General features: G+C 36.1%; 1 long non-coding RNA gene across 1 annotated transcript in view; it reads right to left on the bottom strand.

Annotated features, from left to right (window-relative positions):
• Window positions 1-23,205, bottom strand: part of LOC132591448 (uncharacterized) — a 136,821-nt gene that overhangs the window by 14,213 nt on the left and 99,403 nt on the right. The window contains exon 2 of the long non-coding RNA XR_009556975.1: window positions 1-23,205. This exon is cut by the window's left edge and continues 14,213 nt beyond it; it is cut by the window's right edge and continues 12,211 nt beyond it. This is a non-coding gene — a long non-coding RNA (uncharacterized LOC132591448).

Raw genomic sequence — 23,205 nt, 5'->3', positions numbered from 1 at the left:
TTTGGCTCATTTTACAAGGGTGCTTATTTCTTGAGTGAACTTGCAGTTCTACTCAAGAGTAAGCAAATAAGAGAAATAAACCTATAGAACGCTTATTTGTCTGTTATCTATGCATTCTGACACTCCAACAATGTGTTTTGCTTCAATTTGGCTCATTTTACAAAGGTGCTTATTTCTGGAGTGAACATGCAGTTCTACTCAAGAGTAAGCAACTAAGCGAAATAAACGTATAGAACGCTTATTTGTCTTCTTTCTATGCATCTGACACCCCAACAATGTGTTTTGCTTCAATTTGGCTCATTTTACAAGGGTGCTTATTTCTTGAGTGAACATGCAGTTCCACTCAAGAGTAAGCAACTAAGAGAAATAAACCTATAGAACGCTTATTTGTCTGTTATCTATGCATTCTGACACTCCAACAATGTGTTTTGCTTCAATTTGGCACATTTTATAAGGGTGCTTATTTCTTGAGTGAACTTGCAGTTCTACTCAAGAGTAAGCAAATAAGCGAAATGAACCCATAGAACGCTTATTTGTCTTCTTTCTATGCATTCTGACACCCCAACAATGTGTTTTGCTTCAATTTGGCTCATTTTACAAAAGTGCTTATTTCTGGAGTGAACTTGTAGTTCTACTCTATAGTAAGCAACTAAGCGAAATAAACCTATAGAACGCTTATTTGGCTTCTATCTATGCATTCTGACACTCCACCAATATGTTTTGCTTCAAGTTGGCTCATTTTACAAAAGTGCTTATTTCTGGAGTGAACATGCAGTTCCACTCAAGAATAAGCAACTAAGTGAAATAAACCTATAGAACGCTTATTTGTCTGTTATCTATGCATTCTGACACTCCAACAATATGTTTTGCTTCAATTTGGCTCATTTTACAAAGGTGCTTATTTCTGGAGTGCATGCATTCCTACTCAAGAGTAAGCAACTATGCGAAATAAACGTATAGAACGCTTATTTATCCTCTATCTATGCATTCTGACACTCAAACAATGTGTTTTGCTTCAATTAGGCTCATTTTACAAAGGTGCTTATTTCTGGAGTGAACTTGTAGTTCTACTCAAGAGTAAGCAACTAAGCGAAATAAACCTATAGAACGCTTATTTGGCTTCTATCTATGCATTCTGACACTCCACCAATATGTTTTGCTTCAATTTGGCTCATTTTAGAAAGTTGCTTATTTATTGAGTGAACTTGCAGTTCTACTCAAGAGTAAGCAACTAAGCGAAATGAACCCATAGAACGCTTATTTGTCTTCTTTCTATGCATTCTGACACTCCACCAATATGTTTTGCTTCCATTTGGCTCATTTTACAAAAGTGCTCATTTCTGGAGTGAACATGCAGTTCCACTCAAGAGTAAGCAACTAAGCGAAATAAACCTATAGAACGCTTATTTGTCTGTTATCTATGCATTCTGACACTCCAAAAATGTGTTTTGCTTCAGTTTGGCTCATTTTACAAGGGTGCTTATTTCTTGAGTGAACTTGCAGTTCTACTCAAGAGTAAGCAACTAAGCGAAATGAACCCATAGAACGCTTATTTGTCTTCTTTCTATGCATTCTGACACTCCAACAATATGTTTTGCTTCAATTTGGCTCATTTTACAAAGGTGCTTATTTATTGAGTGAACTTGCAGTTCTACTCAAGAGTAAGCAACTAAGCGAAATAAACCTATAGAACGCTTATTTGGCTTCTATCTATGCATCCTGACACTCTACCAATATGTTTTGCTTCAATTTGGCTCATTTTAGAAAGTTGCTTATTTCTGGATTGCACATGCATTTCTACTCAAGAGTAAGCAAATAAGCTTTATAAACGTATAGAACGCTTATTTGTCTTCTTTCTATGCATTCTGACACCCCAACAATGTGTTTTGCTTCAATTTGGCTCATTTTACAAGGGTGCTTATTTCTTGAGTGAACATGCAGTTCTACTCAAGAGTAAGCAACTAAGCGAAATAAACCTATAGAACGCTTATTTGTCTTCTATCTCTGCATTCTGACACTCCACCAAGATGTTTTGCTTCAATTTGGCTCATTTTACAAAAGTGCTTATTTCTGGAGTGAACATTCAGTTCTACTCAAGAGTAAGCAACTGAGCGAAAAAAACCTATAAAACGCTTATTTGTCTGTTATCTAGGCATTCTGACACTCCAACAATGTGTTTTGCTTCTGTTTGGCTCATTTTACAAAGGTGCTTATTTCTGGAGTGAACATGCAGTTCTACTCTAGAGTAAGCAACTAAGCGAAATAAACCTATAGAACGCTTATTTGGATTCTATCTATGCATTCTGACACTCTACCAATATGTTTTGCTTCAATTTGGCTCATTTTAGAAAGTTGCTTATTTCTGGAGTGCACATGCATTTCTACTCAAGAGTAAGCAAATAAGCTTTATAAACGTATAGAACGCTTATTTGTCTTCTTTCTATGCATTCTGACACCCCAACAATGTGTTTTGCTTCAATTTGGCTCATTTTACAAGGGTGCTTATTTCTTGAGTGAACATGCAGTTCTACTCAAGAGTAAGCAACTAAGCGAAATAAACCTATAGAACGCTTATTTGTCTTCTAACTATGCATTCTGACACTCCAACAATGTGTTTTGCTTCAGTTTGGCTCATTTTAGAAAGTTGCTTATTTCTGGAGTGAATTTGCAGTTCTACTCAAGAGTAAGCAACTATGCGAAATAAACGTATAGAACGCTTATTTATCTTCTATCTATGCATTCCGACACTCCAACAATGTGTTTTGCTTCAATTTGGCTCATTTTACAAAGGTGCTTATTTCTGGAGTGCACATTCATTCCTACTCAAGAGTAAGCAAATAAGCGAAATAAACGTATAGAACGCTTATTTATCCTCTTTCTATGCATTCTGACACTCCAACAATGTTTTTTGCTTCAATTTGGCTCATTTTACAAAGGTGCTTATTTCTGGAGTGAACTTGCAGTTCTACTCAAGAGTAAGCAACTAAGCGAAATGAACCCATAGAACGCTTATTTGCCTTCTTTCTATGCATTCTGACACTCCACCAATATGTTTTGCTTCAATTTGGCTCATTTTACAAAAGTGCTTATTTCTGGAGTGAACATGCAGTTCTACTCAAGAGTAAGCAACTGAGCGAAATAAACCTATAGAACGCTTATTTGTCTGTTATCTATGCATTCTGACACTCCAACAATGTGTTTTGCTTCAGTTTGGCTAATTTTACAAAGGTGCTTATTTCTTGAGTGAACTTGCAGTTCTACTCAAGAGTAAGCAAATAAGAGAAATAAACCTATAGATAGAACGCTTATTTGTCTGTTATCTATGCATTCTGACACTCCAACAATGTGTTTTGCTTCAATTTGGCTCATTTTACAAAGGTGCTTATTTCTGGAGTGAACATGCAGTTCTACTCAAGAGTAAGCAACTAAGCGAAATAAACGTATAGAACGCTTATTTGTCTTCTTTCTATGCATCTGACACCCCAACAATGTGTTTTGCTTCAATTTGGCTCATTTTACAAGGGTGCTTATTTCTTGAGTGAACATGCAGTTCCACTAAAGAGTAAGCAACTAAGAGAAATAAACCTATAGAACGCTTATTTGTCTGTTATCTATGCATTCTGACACTCCAACAATGTGTTTTGCTTCAATTTGGCTCATTTTACAAGGGTGCTTATTTCTTGAGTGAACTTGCAGTTCTACTCAAGAGTAAGCAAATAAGCGAAATGAACCCATAGAACGCTTATTTGTCTTCTTTCTATGCATTCTGACACCCCAACAATGTGTTTTGCTTCAATTTGGCTCATTTTACAAAAGTGCTTATTTCTGGAGTGAACTTGTAGTTCTACTCTATAGTAAGCAACTAAGCGAAATAAACCTATAGAACGCTTATTTGGCTTCTATCTATGCATTCTGACACTCCACCAATATGTTTTGCTTCAATTTGGCTCATTTTACAAAAGTGCTTATTTCTGGAGTGAACATGCAGTTCCACTCAAGAGTAAGCAACTAAGTGAAATAAACCTATAGAAGGCTTATTTGTCTGTTATCTATGCATTCTGACACTCCAACAATATGTTTTGCTTCAATTTGGCTCATTTTACAAAGGTGCTTATTTCTGGAGTGCATGCATTCCTACTCAAGAGTAAGCAACTAAGCGAAATAAACCTATAGAACGCTTATTTGGCTTCTATCTATGCATTCTGACACTCCACCAATATGTTTTGCTTCAATTTGGCTCATTTTAGAAAGTTGCTTATTTATTGAGTGAACTTGCAGTTCTACTCAAGAGTAAGCAACTAAGCGAAATGAACCCATAGAACGCTTATTTGTCTTCTTTCTATGCATTCTGACACTCCACCAATATGTTTTGCTTCCATTTGGCTCATTTTACAAAAGTGCTCATTTCTGGAGTGAACATGCAGTTCCACTCAAGAGTAAGCAACTAAGCGAAATAAACCTATAGAACGCTTATTTGTCTGTTATCTATGCATTCTGACACTCCAAAAATGTGTTTTGCTTCAGTTTGGCTCATTTTACAAGGGTGCTTATTTCTTGAGTGAACTTGCAGTTCTACTCAAGAGTAAGCAACTAAGCGAAATGAACCCATAGAACGCTTATTTGTCTTCTTTCTATGCATTCTGACACTCCAACAATATGTTTTGCTTCAATTTGGCTCATTTTACAAAGGTGCTTATTTATTGAGTGAACTTGCAGTTCTACTCAAGAGTAAGCAACTAAGCGAAATAAACCTATAGAACGCTTATTTGGCTTCTATCTATGCATCCTGACACTCTACCAATATGTTTTGCTTCAATTTGGCTCATTTTAGAAAGTTGCTTATTTCTGGATTGCACATGCATTTCTACTCAAGAGTAAGCAAATAAGCTTTATAAACGTATAGAACGCTTATTTGTCTTCTTTCTATGCATTCTGACACCCCAACAATGTGTTTTGCTTCAATTTGGCTCATTTTACAAGGGTGCTTATTTCTTGAGTGAACATGCAGTTCTACTCAAGAGTAAGCAACTAAGCGAAATAAACCTATAGAACGCTTATTTGTCTTCTATCTCTGCATTCTGACACTCCACCAAGATGTTTTGCTTCAATTTGGCTCATTTTACAAAAGTGCTTATTTCTGGAGTGAACATTCAGTTCTACTCAAGAGTAAGCAACTGAGCGAAAAAAACCTATAAAACGCTTATTTGTCTGTTATCTAGGCATTCTGACACTCCAACAATGTGTTTTGCTTCTGTTTGGCTCATTTTACAAAGGTGCTTATTTCTGGAGTGAACATGCAGTTCTACTCTAGAGTAAGCAACTAAGCGAAATAAACCTATAGAACGCTTATTTGGATTCTATCTATGCATTCTGACACTCTACCAATATGTTTTGCTTCAATTTGGCTCATTTTAGAAAGTTGCTTATTTCTGGAGTGCACATGCATTTCTACTCAAGAGTAAGCAAATAAGCTTTATAAACGTATAGAACGCTTATTTGTCTTCTTTCTATGCATTCTGACACCCCAACAATGTGTTTTGCTTCAATTTGGCTCATTTTACAAGGGTGCTTATTTCTTGAGTGAACATGCAGTTCTACTCAAGAGTAAGCAACTAAGCGAAATAAACCTATAGAACGCTTATTTGTCTTCTAACTATGCATTCTGACACTCCAACAATGTGTTTTGCTTCAGTTTGGCTCATTTTACAAAGGTGCTTATTTCTTGAGTGAACTTGCAGTTCTACTCAAGAGTAAGCAACTAAGCGAAATGAACCCATAGAACGCCTATTTGTCTTCTTTCTATGCATTCTGACACTCCAACAATGTGTTTTGCTTCAATTTGGCTCATTTTAGAAAGTTGCTTATTTCTGGAGTGAATTTGCAGTTCTACTCAAGAGTAAGCAACTATGCGAAATAAACGTATAGAACGCTTATTTATCTTCTATCTATGCATTCCGACACTCCAACAATGTGTTTTGCTTCAATTTGGCTCATTTTACAAAGGTGCTTATTTCTGGAGTGCACATTCATTCCTACTCAAGAGTAAGCAAATAAGCGAAATAAACGTATAGAACGCTTATTTATCCTCTTTCTATGCATTCTGACACTCCAACAATGTTTTTTGCTTCAATTTGGCTCATTTTACAAAGGTGCTTATTTCTGGAGTGAACTTGCAGTTCTACTCAAGAGTAAGCAACTAAGCGAAATGAACCCATAGAACGCTTATTTGCCTTCTTTCTATGCATTCTGACACTCCACCAATATGTTTTGCTTCAATTTGGCTCATTTTACAAAAGTGCTTATTTCTGGAGTGAACATGCAGTTCTACTCAAGAGTAAGCAACTGAGCGAAATAAACCTATAGAACGCTTATTTGTCTGTTATCTATGCATTCTGACACTCCAACAATGTGTTTTGCTTCAGTTTGGCTAATTTTACAAAGGTGCTTATTTCTTGAGTGAACTTGCAGTTCTACTCAAGAGTAAGCAAATAAGAGAAATAAACCTATAGATAGAACGCTTATTTGTCTGTTATCTATGCATCCTGACACTCCAACAATGTGTTTTGCTTCAATTTGGCTCATTTTACAAAGGTGCTTATTTCTGGAGTGAACATGCAGTTCTACTCAAGAGTAAGCAACTAAGCGAAATAAACGTATAGAACGCTTATTTGTCTTCTTTCTATGCATCTGACACCCCAACAATGTGTTTTGCTTCAATTTGGCTCATTTTACAAGGGTGCTTATTTCTTGAGTGAACATGCAGTTCCACTCAAGAGTAAGCAACTAAGAGAAATAAACCTATAGAACGCTTATTTGTCTGTTATCTATGCATTCTGACACTCCAACAATGTGTTTTGCTTCAATTTGGCTCATTTTACAAGGGTGCTTATTTCTTGAGTGAACTTGCAGTTCTACTCAAGAGTAAGCAAATAAGCGAAATGAACCCATAGAACGCTTATTTGTCTTCTTTCTATGCATTCTGACACCCCAACAATGTGTTTTGCTTCAATTTGGCTCATTTTACAAAAGTGCTTATTTCTGGAGTGAACTTGTAGTTCTACTCTATAGTAAGCAACTAAGCGAAATAAACCTATAGAACGCTTATTTGGCTTCTATCTATGCATTCTGACACTCCACCAATATGTTTTGCTTCAATTTGGCTCATTTTACAAAAGTGCTTATTTCTGGAGTGAACATGCAGTTCCACTCAAGAGTAAGCAACTAAGTGAAATAAACCTATAGAACGCTTATTTGTCTGTTATCTATGCATTCTGACACTCCAACAATATGTTTTGCTTCAATTTGGCTCATTTTACAAAGGTGCTTATTTCTGGAGTGCATGCATTCCTACTCAAGAGTAAGCAACTAAGCGAAATAAACCTATAGAACGCTTATTTGGCTTCTATCTATGCATTCTGACACTCCACCAATATGTTTTGCTTCAATTTGGCTCATTTTAGAAAGTTGCTTATTTATTGAGTGAACTTGCAGTTCTACTCAAGAGTAAGCAACTAAGCGAAATGAACCCATAGAACGCTTATTTGTCTTCTTTCTATGCATTCTGACACTCCACCAATATGTTTTGCTTCCATTTGGCTCATTTTACAAAAGTGCTCATTTCTGGAGTGAACATGCAGTTCCACTCAAGAGTAAGCAACTAAGCGAAATAAACCTATAGAACGCTTATTTGTCTGTTATCTATGCATTCTGACACTCCAAAAATGTGTTTTGCTTCAGTTTGGCTCATTTTACAAGGGTGCTTATTTCTTGAGTGAACTTGCAGTTCTACTCAAGAGTAAGCAACTAAGCGAAATGAACCCATAGAACGCTTATTTGTCTTCTTTCTATGCATTCTGACACTCCAACAATATGTTTTGCTTCAATTTGGCTCATTTTACAAAGGTGCTTATTTATTGAGTGAACTTGCAGTTCTACTCAAGAGTAAGCAACTAAGCGAAATAAACCTATAGAACGCTTATTTGGCTTCTATCTATGCATCCTGACACTCTACCAATATGTTTTGCTTCAATTTGGCTCATTTTAGAAAGTTGCTTATTTCTGGATTGCACATGCATTTCTACTCAAGAGTAAGCAAATAAGCTTTATAAACGTATAGAACGCTTATTTGTCTTCTTTCTATGCATTCTGACACCCCAACAATGTGTTTTGCTTCAATTTGGCTCATTTTACAAGGGTGCTTATTTCTTGAGTGAACATGCAGTTCTACTCAAGAGTAAGCAACTAAGCGAAATAAACCTATAGAACGCTTATTTGTCTTCTATCTCTGCATTCTGACACTCCACCAAGATGTTTTGCTTCAATTTGGCTCATTTTACAAAAGTGCTTATTTCTGGAGTGAACATTCAGTTCTACTCAAGAGTAAGCAACTGAGCGAAAAAAACCTATAAAACGCTTATTTGTCTGTTATCTAGGCATTCTGACACTCCAACAATGTGTTTTGCTTCTGTTTGGCTCATTTTACAAAGGTGCTTATTTCTGGAGTGAACATGCAGTTCTACTCAAGAGTAAGCAACTAAGCGAAATAAACGTATAGAACGCTTATTTGTCTTCTTTCTATGCATCTGACACCCCAACAATGTGTTTTGCTTCAATTTGGCTCATTTTACAAGGGTGCTTATTTCTTGAGTGAACATGCAGTTCCACTCAAGAGTAAGCAACTAAGAGAAATAAACCTATAGAACGCTTATTTGTCTGTTATCTATGCATTCTGACACTCCAACAATGTGTTTTGCTTCAATTTGGCTCATTTTACAAGGGTGCTTATTTCTTGAGTGAACTTGCAGTTCTACTCAAGAGTAAGCAAATAAGCGAAATGAACCCATAGAACGCTTATTTGTCTTCTTTCTATGCATTCTGACACCCCAACAATGTGTTTTGCTTCAATTTGGCTCATTTTACAAAAGTGCTTATTTCTGGAGTGAACTTGTAGTTCTACTCTATAGTAAGCAACTAAGCGAAATAAACCTATAGAACGCTTATTTGGCTTCTATCTATGCATTCTGACACTCCACCAATATGTTTTGCTTCAATTTGGCTCATTTTACAAAAGTGCTTATTTCTGGAGTGAACATGCAGTTCCACTCAAGAGTAAGCAACTAAGTGAAATAAACCTATAGAACGCTTATTTGTCTGTTATCTATGCATTCTGACACTCCAACAATATGTTTTGCTTCAATTTGGCTCATTTTACAAAGGTGCTTATTTCTGGAGTGCATGCATTCCTACTCAAGAGTAAGCAACTAAGCGAAATAAACCTATAGAACGCTTATTTGGCTTCTATCTATGCATTCTGACACTCCACCAATATGTTTTGCTTCAATTTGGCTCATTTTAGAAAGTTGCTTATTTATTGAGTGAACTTGCAGTTCTACTCAAGAGTAAGCAACTAAGCGAAATGAACCCATAGAACGCTTATTTGTCTTCTTTCTATGCATTCTGACACTCCACCAATATGTTTTGCTTCCATTTGGCTCATTTTACAAAAGTGCTCATTTCTGGAGTGAACATGCAGTTCCACTCAAGAGTAAGCAACTAAGCGAAATAAACCTATAGAACGCTTATTTGTCTGTTATCTATGCATTCTGACACTCCAAAAATGTGTTTTGCTTCAGTTTGGCTCATTTTACAAGGGTGCTTATTTCTTGAGTGAACTTGCAGTTCTACTCAAGAGTAAGCAACTAAGCGAAATGAACCCATAGAACGCTTATTTGTCTTCTTTCTATGCATTCTGACACTCCAACAATATGTTTTGCTTCAATTTGGCTCATTTTACAAAGGTGCTTATTTATTGAGTGAACTTGCAGTTCTACTCAAGAGTAAGCAACTAAGCGAAATAAACCTATAGAACGCTTATTTGGCTTCTATCTATGCATCCTGACACTCTACCAATATGTTTTGCTTCAATTTGGCTCATTTTAGAAAGTTGCTTATTTCTGGATTGCACATGCATTTCTACTCAAGAGTAAGCAAATAAGCTTTATAAACGTATAGAACGCTTATTTGTCTTCTTTCTATGCATTCTGACACCCCAACAATGTGTTTTGCTTCAATTTGGCTCATTTTACAAGGGTGCTTATTTCTTGAGTGAACATGCAGTTCTACTCAAGAGTAAGCAACTAAGCGAAATAAACCTATAGAACGCTTATTTGTCTTCTATCTCTGCATTCTGACACTCCACCAAGATGTTTTGCTTCAATTTGGCTCATTTTACAAAAGTGCTTATTTCTGGAGTGAACATTCAGTTCTACTCAAGAGTAAGCAACTGAGCGAAAAAAACCTATAAAACGCTTATTTGTCTGTTATCTAGGCATTCTGACACTCCAACAATGTGTTTTGCTTCTGTTTGGCTCATTTTACAAAGGTGCTTATTTCTGGAGTGAACATGCAGTTCTACTCTAGAGTAAGCAACTAAGCGAAATAAACCTATAGAACGCTTATTTGGATTCTATCTATGCATTCTGACACTCTACCAATATGTTTTGCTTCAATTTGGCTCATTTTAGAAAGTTGCTTATTTCTGGAGTGCACATGCATTTCTACTCAAGAGTAAGCAAATAAGCTTTATAAACGTATAGAACGCTTATTTGTCTTCTTTCTATGCATTCTGACACCCCAACAATGTGTTTTGCTTCAATTTGGCTCATTTTACAAGGGTGCTTATTTCTTGAGTGAACATGCAGTTCTACTCAAGAGTAAGCAACTAAGCGAAATAAACCTATAGAACGCTTATTTGTCTTCTAACTATGCATTCTGACACTCCAACAATGTGTTTTGCTTCAGTTTGGCTCATTTTACAAAGGTGCTTATTTCTTGAGTGAACTTGCAGTTCTACTCAAGAGTAAGCAACTAAGCGAAATGAACCCATAGAACGCCTATTTGTCTTCTTTCTATGCATTCTGACACTCCAACAATGTGTTTTGCTTCAATTTGGCTCATTTTAGAAAGTTGCTTATTTCTGGAGTGAATTTGCAGTTCTACTCAAGAGTAAGCAACTATGCGAAATAAACGTATAGAACGCTTATTTATCTTCTATCTATGCATTCCGACACTCCAATAATGTGTTTTGCTTCAATTTGGCTCATTTTACAAAGGTGCTTATTTCTGGAGTGCACATTCATTCCTACTCAAGAGTAAGCAAATAAGCGAAATAAACGTATAGAACGCTTATTTATCCTCTTTCTATGCATTCTGACACTCCAACAATGTTTTTTGCTTCAATTTGGCTCATTTTACAAAGGTGCTTATTTCTGGAGTGAACTTGCAGTTCTACTCAAGAGTAAGCAACTAAGCGAAATGAACCCATAGAACGCTTATTTGCCTTCTTTCTATGCATTCTGACACTCCACCAATATGTTTTGCTTCAATTTGGCTCATTTTACAAAAGTGCTTATTTCTGGAGTGAACATGCAGTTCTACTCAAGAGTAAGCAACTGAGCGAAATAAACCTATAGAACGCTTATTTGTCTGTTATCTATGCATTCTGACACTCCAACAATGTGTTTTGCTTCAGTTTGGCTAATTTTACAAAGGTGCTTATTTCTGGAGTGAACTTGTAGTTCTACTCAAGAGTAAGCAACTAAGCGAAATAAACCTATAGAACGCTTATTTGGCTTCTGTCTATGCATTCTGACACTCCACCAAGATGTTTTGCTTCAATTTGGCTCATTTTACAAAAGTGCTTATTTCTGGAGTGAACATTCAGTTCTACTCAAGAGTAAGCAACTGAGCGAAATAAACCTATAGAACGCTTATTTGTCTGTTATCTATGCATTCTGACACTCCAACAATGTGTTTTGCTTCAGTTTGGCTCATTTTACAAGGGTGCCTATTTCTTGAGTGAACTTGCAGTTCTACTCAAGAGTAAGCAACTAAGCGAAATGAACCCATAGAACGCTTATTTGTCTGTTATCTATGCATTCTGACACTCCAACAATGTGTTTTGCTTCATTTTGGCTCATTTTACAAAGGTGCTTATTTCTGGAGTGAACTTGCAGTTCTACTCAAGAGTAAGCAACTAAGCGAAATAAACCCATAGAACGCTTATTTGTCTGTTATCTATGCATTCTGACACTCCAACAATGTGTTTTGCTTCAATTTGGCTCATTTTACAAAGGTGCTTATTTCTGGAGTGAACATGCAGTTCTACTCAAGAGTAAGCAACTAAGCGAAATAAACCTATAGAACGCTTATTTGTCTGTTATCTATGCATTCTGACACTCCAACAATGTGTTTTGCTTCAATTTGGCTCATTTTACAAGGGTGCTTATTTCTTGAGTGAACTTGCAGTTCTACTCAAGAGTAAGCAAATAAGAGAAATAAACCTATAGAACGCTTATTTGTCTGTTATCTATGCATTCTGACACTCCAACAATGTGTTTTGCTTCAATTTGGCTCATTTTACAAAAGTGCTCATTTCTGGAGTGAACATGCCGTTCTACTCAAGAGTAAGCAACTAAGCGAAATAAACCTATAGAACGCTTATTTGTCTGTTATCTATGCATTCTGACACTCCAACAATGTGTTTTGCTTCAATTTGGCTCATTTTACAAAGGTGCTTATTTATTGAATGAACATGCAGTTCTACTCTAGAGAAAGCAACTAAGCGAAATAAACCTATAGAACGCTTATTTGGCTTCTATCTATGCATTCTGACACTCCACCAATATGTTTTGCTTCAATTTGGCTCATTTTAGAAAGTTGCTTATTTATTGAGTGAAATTGCAGTTCTACTCAAGAGTAAGGAACTAAGCAAAATGAACCCATAGAACGCTTATTTGTCTTCTTTCTATGCATTCTGACACCCCAACAATGTGTTTTGCTTCAATTTGGCTCATTTTACAAAAGTGCTTATTTCTGGAGTGAACTTGTAGTTCTACTCTATAGTAAGCAACTAAGCGAAATAAACCTATAGAACGCTTATTTGGCTTCTATCTATGCATTCTGACACTCCACCAATATGTTTTGCTTCAATTTAGCTCATTTTACAAAAGTGCTTATTTCTGGAGTGAACATGCAGTTCCACTCAAGAGTAAGCAACTAAGTGAAATAAACCTATAGAACGCTTATTTGTCTGTTATCTATGCATTCTGACACTCCAACAATATGTTTTGCTTCAATTTGGCTCATTTTACAAAGGTGCTTATTTCTGGAGTGCATGCATTCCTACTCAAGAGTAAGCAACTATGCGAAATAAACGTATAGAACGCTTATTTATCCTCTATCTATGCATTCTGACACTCAAACAATGTGTTTTGCTTCAATTTGGCTCATTTTACAAAGGTGCTTATTTCTGGAGTGAACTTGTAGTTCTACTCAAGAGTAAGCAACTAAGCGAAATAAACCTATAGAACGCTTATTTGGCTTCTATCTATGCATTCTGACACTCCACCAATATGTTTTGCTTCAATTTGGCTCATTTTAGAAAGTTGCTTATTTATTGAGTGAACTTGCAGTTCTACTCAAGAGTAAGCAACTAAGCGAAATGAACCCATAGAACGCTTATTTGTCTTCTTTCTATGCATTCTGACACTCCACCAATATGTTTTGCTTCCATTTGGCTCATTTTACAAAAGTGCTCATTTCTGGAGTGAACATGCAGTTCCACTCAAGAGTAAGCAACTAAGCGAAATAAACCTATAGAACGCTTATTTGTCTGTTATCTATGCATTCTGACACTCCAAAAATGTGTTTTGTTTCAGTTTGGTTCATTTTACAAGGGTGCTTATTTCTTGAGTGAACTTGCAGTTCTACTCAAGAGTAAGCAACTAAGCGAAATGAACCCATAGAACGCTTATTTGTCTTCTTTCTATGCATTCTGACACTCCAACAATATGTTTTGCTTCAATTTGGCTCATTTTACAAAGGTGCTTATTTATTGAGTGAACTTGCAGTTCTACTCAAGAGTAAGCAACTAAGCGAAATAAACCTATAGAACGCTTATTTGGCTTCTATCTATGCATCCTGACACTCTACCAATATGTTTTGCTTCAATTTGGCTCATTTTAGAAAGTTGCTTATTTCTGGATTGCACATGCATTTCTACTCAAGAGTAAGCAAATAAGCTTTATAAACGTATAGAACGCTTATTTGTCTTCTTTCTATGCATTCTGACACCCCAACAATGTGTTTTGCTTCAATTTGGCTCATTTTACAAGGGTGCTTATTTCTTGAGTGAACATGCAGTTCTACTCAAGAGTAAGCAACTAAGCGAAATAAACCTATAGAACGCTTATTTGTCTTCTATCTATGCATTCTGAAACTCCACCAAGATGTTTTGCTTCAATTTGGCTCATTTTACAAAAGTGCTTATTTCTGGAGTGAACATTCAGTTCTACTCAAGAGTAAGCAACTGAGCGAAATAAACCTATAAAACGCTTATTTGTCTGTTATCTAGGCATTCTGACACTCCAACAATGTGTTTTGCTTCTGTTTGGCTCATTTTACAAAGGTGCTTATTTCTGGAGTGAACATGCAGTTCTACTCTAGAGTAAGCAACTAAGCGAAATAAACCTATAGAACGCTTATTTGGCTTCTATCTATGCATTCTGACACTCTACCAATATGTTTTGCTTCAATTTGGCTCATTTTAGAAAGTTGCTTATTTCTGGAGTGCACATGCATTTCTACTCAAGAGTAAGCAAATAAGCTTTATAAACGTATAGAACGCTTATTTGTCTTCTTTCTATGCATTCTGACACCCCAACAATGTGTTTTGCTTCAATTTGGCTCATTTTACAAGGGTGCTTATTTCTTGAGTGAACATGCAGTTCTACTCAAGAGTAAGCAACTAAGCGAAATAAACCTATAGAACGCTTATTTGTCTTCTAACTATGCATCCTGACACTCCACCAATATGTTTTGCTTCAATTTGGCTCATTTTACAAAAGTGCTTATTTCTGGAGTGAACATTCAGTTCTACTCAAGAGTAAGCAACTAAGAGAAATAAACCTATAGAACGCTTATTTGTCTGTTATCTATGCATTCTGACACTCCAACAATGTGTTTTGCTTCAGTTTGGCTCATTTTACAAAGGTGCTTATTTCTTGAGTGAACTTGCAGTTCTACTCAAGAGTAAGCAACTAAGCGAAATGAACCCATAGAACGCCTATTTGTCTTCTTTCTATGCATTCTGACACTCCAACAATGTGTTTTGCTTCAATTTGGCTCATTTTAGAAAGTTGCTTATTTCTGGAGTGAATTTGCAGTTCTACTCAAGAGTAAGCAACTATGCGAAATAAACGTATAGAACGCTTATTTATCTTCTATCTATGCATTCCGACACTCCAACAATGTGTTTTGCTTCAATTTGGCTCATTTTACAAAGGTGCTTATTTCTGGAGTGCACATTCATTCCTACTCAAGAGTAAGCAAATAAGCGAAATAAACGTATAGAACGCTTATTTATCCTCTTTCTATGCATTCTGACACTCCAACAATGTTTTTTGCTTCAATTTGGCTCATTTTACAAAGGTGCTTATTTCTGGAGTGAACTTGCAGTTCTACTCAAGAGTAAGCAAATAAGCTTTGTAAACGTATAGAACGCTTATTTGTCTTCTTTCTATGCATTCTGACACCCCAACAATGTGTTTTGCTTCAATTTGGCTCATTTTACAAGGGTGCTTATTTCTTGAGTGAACATGCAGTTCTACTCAAGAGTAAGCAACTAAGCGAAATAAACCTATAGAACGCTTATTTGTCTTCTATCTATGCATTCTGACACTCCACCAAGATGTTTTGCTTCAATTTGGCTCATTTTACAAAAGTGCTTATTTCTGGAGTGAACATTCAGTTCTACTCAAGAGTAAGCAACTGAGCGAAATAAACCTATAAAACGCTTATTTGTCTGTTATCTAGGCATTCTGACACTCCAACAATGTGTTTTGCTTCTGTTTGGCTCATTTTACAAAGGTGCTTATTTCTGGAGTGAACATGCAGTTCTACTCTAGAGTAAGCAACTAAGCGAAATAAACCTATAGAACGCTTATTTGGCTTCTATCTCTGCATTCTGACACTCTACCAATATGTTTTGCTTCAATTTGGCTCATTTTAGAAAGTTGCTTATTTCTGGAGTGCACATGCATTTCTACTCAAGAGTAAGCAAATAAGCTTTATAAACGTATAGAACGCTTATTTGTCTTCTTTCTATGCATTCTGACACCCCAACAATGTGTTTTGCTTCAATTTGGCTCATTTTACAAGGGTGCTTATTTCTTGAGTGAACATGCAGTTCTACTCAAGAGTAAGCAACTAAGCGAAATAAACCTATAGAACGCTTATTTGTCTTCTAACTATGCATCCTGACACTCCACCAATATGTTTTGCTTCAATTTGGCTCATTTTACAAAAGTGCTTATTTCTGGAGTGAACATTCAGTTCTACTCAAGAGTAAGCAACTAAGAGAAATAAACCTATAGAACGCTTATTTGTCTGTTATCTATGCATTCTGACACTCCAACAATGTGTTTTGCTTCAGTTTGGCTCATTTTACAAAGGTGCTTATTTCTTGAGTGAACTTGCAGTTCTACTCAAGAGTAAGCAACTAAGCGAAATGAACCCATAGAACGCCTATTTGTCTTCTTTCTATGCATTCTGACACTCCAACAATGTGTTTTGCTTCAATTTGGCTCATTTTAGAAAGTTGCTTATTTCTGGAGTGAATTTGCAGTTCTACTCAAGAGTAAGCAACTATGCGAAATAAACGTATAGAACGCTTATTTATCTTCTATCTATGCATTCCGACACTCCAACAATGTGTTTTGCTTCAATTTGGCTCATTTTACAAAGGTGCTTATTTCTGGAGTGCACATTCATTCCTACTCAAGAGTAAGCAACTAAGCGAAATAAACCTATAGAACGCTTATTTGGCTTCTGTCTATGCATTCTGACACTCCACCAATATGTTTTGCTTCAATTTGGCTCATTTTACAAAAGTGCTTATTTCTGGAGTGAACATGCAGTTCTACTCAAGAGTAAGCAACTGAGCGAAATAAACCTATAGAACGCTTATTTGTCTGTTATCTATGCATTCTGACACTCCAACAATGTGTTTTGCTTCAGTTTGGCTCATTTTACAAGGGTGCCTATTTCTTGAGTGAACTTGCAGTTCTACTCAAGAGTAAGCAACTAAGCGAAATGAACCCATAGAACGCTTATTTGTCTTCTTTCTATGCATTCTGACACTCCAACAATATGTTTTGCTTCAATTTGGCTCATTTTACAAAGGTGCTTATTTCTGGAGTGAACATGCAGTTCTACTCAAGAGTAAGCAACTAAGCGAAATAAACCTATAGAACGCTTATTTGTCTGTTATCTATGCATTCTGACACTCCAACAATGTGTTTTGCTTCATTTTGGCTCATTTTACAAAGGTGCTTATTTATTGAGTGAACTTGCAGTTCTACTCAAGAGTAAGCAACTAAGCAAAATAAACCTATAGAACGCTTATTTGGCTTCTATCTATGCATTCTGGCACTCCACCAATATGTTTTGCTTCAATTTGGCTCATTTTACAAAAGTGCTTATTTCTGGAGTGAACTTGCAGTTCTACTCAAGAGTAAGCAACTAAGCGAAATAAACCTATAGAACGCTTATATGTCTGTTATCTATGCATTCTGACACTCCAACAATGTGTTTTGCTTCAATTTGGCTCATTTTACAAAGGTGCTTATTTCTGGAGTGAACATGCAGTTCTACTCAAGAGTAAGCAACTAAGCGAAATAAACCTATAGAACGCTTATTTGTCTGTTATCTATGCATTCTGACACTCCAACAATGTGTTTTGCTTCAATTTGGCTCATTTTACAAGGGTGCTTATTTCTTGAGTGAACTTGCAGTTCTACTCAAGAGTAAGCAAATAAGAGAAATGAACCCATAGAACGCTTATTTGTCTTCTTTCTATGCATTCTGACACTCCAACAATATGTTTTGCTTCAATTTGGCTCATTTTACAAAAGTGCTTATTTCTGGAGTGAACATGCCGTTCTACTCAAGAGTAAGCAACTAAGCGAAATAAACCTATAGAACGCTTATTTGTCTGTTATCTATGCATTCTGACACTCCAACAATGTGTTTTGCTTCAATTTGGCTCATTTTACAAAGGTGCTTATTTATTGAATGAACATGCAGTTCTACTCTAGAGAAAGCAACTAAGCGAAATAAACCTATAGAACGCTTATTTGGCTTCTATCTATGCATTCTGACACTCCACCAATATGTTTTGCTTCAATTTGGCTCATTTTAGAAAGTTGCCTATTTATTGAGTGAACTTGCAGTTCTACTCAAGAGTAAGGAACTAAGCAAAATGAACCCATAGAACGCTTATTTGTCTGTTATCTATGCATTCTGACACTCCAACAATTTGTTTTGCTTCAATTTGGCTCATTTTACAAAGGTGCTTATTTCTGGAGTGAACATGCAGTTCTACTCAAGAGTAAGCAACTAAGCGAAATAAACCTATAGAACGCTTATTTGTCTTCTTTCTATGCATTCTGACACTCCAACATATGTTTTGCTTCAATTTGGCTCATTTTAGAAAGTTGCTTATTTATTGAGTGAACTTGCAGTTCTACTCAAGAGTAAGCAACTAAGCGAAATGAACCCATAGAACGCTTATTTGTCTTCTTTCTATGCATTCTGGCACTCCACCAATATGTTTTGCTTCAATTTGGCTCATTTTACAAAAGTGCTTATTTCTGGAGTGAACTTGCAGTTCTACTCAAGAGTAAGCAACTAAGCGAAATAAACCTATAGAACGCTTATTTGTCTGTTATCTATGCATTCTGACACTCCAACAATGTGTTTTGCTTCAATTTGGCTCATTTTACAAAGGTGCTTATTTCTGGAGTGAACATGCAGTTCTACTCAAGAGTAAGCAACTAAGCGAAATAAACCTATAGAACGCTTATTTGTCTGTTATCTATGCATTCTGACACTCCAACAATGTGTTTTGCTTCAATTTGGCTCATTTTACAAAAGTGCTTATTTCTGGAGTGAACATGCAGTTCTACTCAAGAGTAAGCAACTAAGCGAAATAAACCTATAGAACGCTTATTTGTCTGTTATCTATGCATTCTGACACTCCAACAATGTGTTTTGCTTCAATTTGGCTCATTTTACAAAGGTGCTTATTTATTGAATGAACATGCAGTTCTACTCTAGAGTAAGCAACTAAGCGAAATAAACCTATAGAACGCTTATTTGGCTTCTATCTATGCATTCTGACACTCCACCAATATGTTTTGCTTCAATTTGGCTCATTTTAGAAAGTTGCTTATTTATTGAGTGAACTTGCAGTTCTACTCAAGAGTAAGCAACTAAGCGAAATGAACCCATAGAACGCTTATTTGTCTTCTTTCTATGCATTCTGACACTCCAACAATGTGTTTTGCTTCAATTTGGCTCATTTTACAAAGGTGCTTATTTCTGGAGTGAACATGCAGTTCTACTCAAGAGTAAGCAACTAAGCGAAATAAACCTATAGAACGCTTATTTGTCTGTTATCTATGCATTCTGACACTCCAACAATCTGTTTTGCTTCAATTTGGCTCATTTTACAAAGGTGCTTATTTCTTGGCGTGCACATGCATTTCTACTCAGGAGTAAGCAAATAAGCGAAATGAACCCATAGAACGCTTATTTGTCTTCTTTCTATGCATTCTGACACTCCAACAATATGTTTTGCTTCAATTTGGCTCATTTTACAAAGGTGCTTATTTCTGGAGTGAACATGCAGTTCTACTCAAGAGTAAGCAACTAAGCAAAATAAACCTATAGAACGCTTATTTGTCTGTTATCTATGCATTCTGACACTCCAACAATGTGTTTTGCTTCAATTTGGCTCATTTTACAAGGGTGCTTATTTCTGGAGTGAACATGCAGTTCTACTCAAGAGTAAGCAACTATGCGAAATAAACCTATAGAACGCTTATTTGTCTGTTATCTATGCATTCTGACACTCCAACAATGTGTTTTGCTTCAATTTGGCTCATTTTACAAGGGTGCTTATTTCTTGAGTGAACTTGCAGTTCTACCCAAGAGTAAGCAAATAAGAGAAATGAACCCATAGAACGCTTATTTGTCTTCTTTGTATGCATTCTGACACTCCAACAATGTGTTTTGCTTCAATTTGGCTCATTTTACAAAGGTGCTTATTTATTGAATGAACATGCAGTTCTACTCTAGAGTAAGCAACTAAGCGAAATAAACCTATAGAACGCTTATTTGTCTGTTATCTATGCATTCTGACACTCCAACAATGTGTTTTGCTTCAATTTGGCTCATTTTACAAAGGTGCTTATTTCTGGAGTGAACATGCAGTTCTACTCAAGAGTAAGCAACTAAGCGAGATAAACCTATAGAACGCTTATTTGTCTGTTATCTATGCATTCTGACACTCCAACAATGTGTTTTGCTTCAATTTGGCTCATTTTACAAAAGTGCTTATTTCTGGAGTGAACATGCAGTTCTACTCAAGAGTAAGCAACTAAGCGAAATAAACCTATAGAACGCTTATTTGTCTGTTATCTATGCATTCTGACACTCCAACAATGTGTTTTGCTTCAATTTCGCTCATTTTACAAAGGTGCTTATTTATTGAATGAACATGCAGTTCTACTCTAGAGTAAGCAACTAAGCGAAATAAACCTATAGAACGCTTATTTGGCTTCTATCTATGCATTCTGACACTCCACCAATATGTTTTGCTTCAATTTGGCTCATTTTAGAAAGTTGCTTATTTATTGAGTGAACTTGCAGTTCTACTCAAGAGTAAGCAACTAAGTGAAATGAACCCATAGAACGCTTATTTGTCTTCTTCCTATGCATTCTGACACTCCAACAATGTGTTTTGCTTCAATTTGGCTCATTTTACAAAGGTGCTTATTTCTGGAGTGAACATGCAGTTCTACTCAAGAGTAAGCAACTAAGCGAAATAAACCTATAGAACGCTTATTTGTCTGTTATCTATGCATTCTGACACTCCAACAATCTGTTTTGCTTCAATTTGGCTCATTTTACAAAGGTGCTTATTTCTTGGCGTGCACATGCATTTCTACTCAGGAGTAAGCAAATAAGCGAAATGAACCCATAGAACGCTTATTTGTCTGCTATCTATGCATTCTGACACTCCAACAATGTGTTTTGCTTCAATTTGGCTAATTTTACAAAGGTGCTTATTTCTGGAGTGAACATGCAGTTCTACTCTAGAGTAAGCAACTAAGCGAAATAAACCTATAGAACGCTTATTTGGCTTCTATCTATGCATTCTGACACTCTACCAATATGTTTTGCTTCAATTTGGCTCATTTTAGAAAGTTGCTTATTTCTGGAGTGCACATGCATTTCTACTCAAGAGTAAGCAAATAAGCTTTATAAACGTATAGAACGCATATTTGTCTTCTTTCTATGCATTCTGACACCCCAACAATGTGTTTTGCTTCAATTTGGCTCATTTTACAAGGGTGCTTATTTCTTGAGTGAACATGCAGTTCTACTCAAGAGTAAGCAACTAAGCGAAATAAACCTATAGAACGCTTATTTGTCTTCTAACTATGCATCCTGATACTCCACCAATATGTTTTGCTTCAATTTGGCTCATTTTACAAAAGTGCTTATTTCTGGAGTGAACATTCAGTTCTACTCAAGAGTAAGCAACTAAGAGAAATAAACCTATAGAACGCTTATTTGTCTGTTATCTATGCATTCTGAAACTCCAACAATGTGTTTTGCTTCAGTTTGGCTCATTTTACAAAGGTGCTTATTTCTTGAGTGAACTTGCAGTTCTACTCAAGAGTAAGCAACTAAGCGAAATGAACCCATAGAACGCCTATTTGTCTTCTTTCTATGCATCCTGACACTCCAACAATGTGTTTTGCTTCAATTTGGCTCATTTTAGAAAGTTGCTTATTTCTGGAGTGAATTTGCAGTTCTACTCAAGAGTAAGCAACTATGCGAAATAAACGTATAGAACGCTTATTTATCTTCTATCTATGCATTCCGACACTCCAACAATGTGTTTTGCTTCAATTTGGCTCATTTTACAAAGGTGCTTATTTCTGGAGTGCACATTCATTCCTACTCAAGAGTAAGCAAATAAGCGAAATAAACGTATAGAACGCTTATTTATCCTCTTTCTATGCATTCTGACACTCCAACAATGTTTTTTGCTTCAATTTGGCTCATTTTACAAAGGTGCTTATTTCTGGAGTGAACTTGCAGTTCTACTCAAAAGTAAGCAACTAAGCGAAATGAACCCATAGAACGCTTATTTGCCTTCTTTCTATGCATTCTGACACTCCAACAATGTGTTTTGCTTCAGTTTGGCTAATTTTACAAAGGTGCTTATTTCTGGAGTGAACTTGTAGTTCTACTCAAGAGTAAGCAACTAAGCGAAATAAACCTATAGAACGCTTATTTGGCTTCTGTCTATGCATTCTGACACTCCACCAATATGTTTTGCTTCAATTTGGCTCATTTTACAAAAGTGCTTATTTCTGGAGTGAACATGCAGTTCTACTCAATAGTAAGCAACTGAGCGAAATAAACCTATAGAACGCTTATTTGTCTGTTATCTATGCATTCTGACACTCCAACAATGTGTTTTGCTTCAGTTTGGCTCATTTTACAAGGGTGCCTATTTCTTGAGTGAACTTGCAGTTCTACTCAAGAGTAAGCAACTAAGCGAAATGAACCCATAGAACGCTTATTTGTCTTCTTTCTATGCATTCTGACACTCCAACAATATGTTTTGCTTCAATTTGGCTCATTTTACAAAGGTGCTTATTTATTGAGTGAACTTGCAGTTCTACTCAAGAGTAAGCAACTAAGCGAAATAAACCTATAGAACGCTTATTTGTCTTCTTTCTATGCATTCTGACACTCCAACAATATGTTTTGCTTCAATTTGGCTCATTTTACAAAGGTGCTTATTTCTGGAGTGAACATGCAGTTCTACTCAAGAGTAAGCAACTAAGCGAAATAAACCTATAGAACGCTTATTTGTCTGTTATCTATGCATTCTGACACTCCAACAATGTGTTTTGCTTCATTTTGGCTCATTTTACAAAGGTGCTTATTTATTGAGTGAACTTGCAGTTCTACTCAAGAGTAAGCAACTAAGCAAAATAAACCTATAGAACGCTTATTTGGCTTCTATCTATGCATTCTGGCACTCCACCAATATGTTTTGCT

Source organism: Zootoca vivipara, chromosome W, assembly GCF_963506605.1.
Source record: "Zootoca vivipara chromosome W, rZooViv1.1, whole genome shotgun sequence".
Lineage (NCBI taxonomy): Eukaryota > Metazoa > Chordata > Lepidosauria > Squamata > Lacertidae > Zootoca > Zootoca vivipara.
The sequence above is the reverse complement of the archived record's forward strand: the minus strand, read 5'-3'. Positions and strand labels throughout refer to the sequence as shown.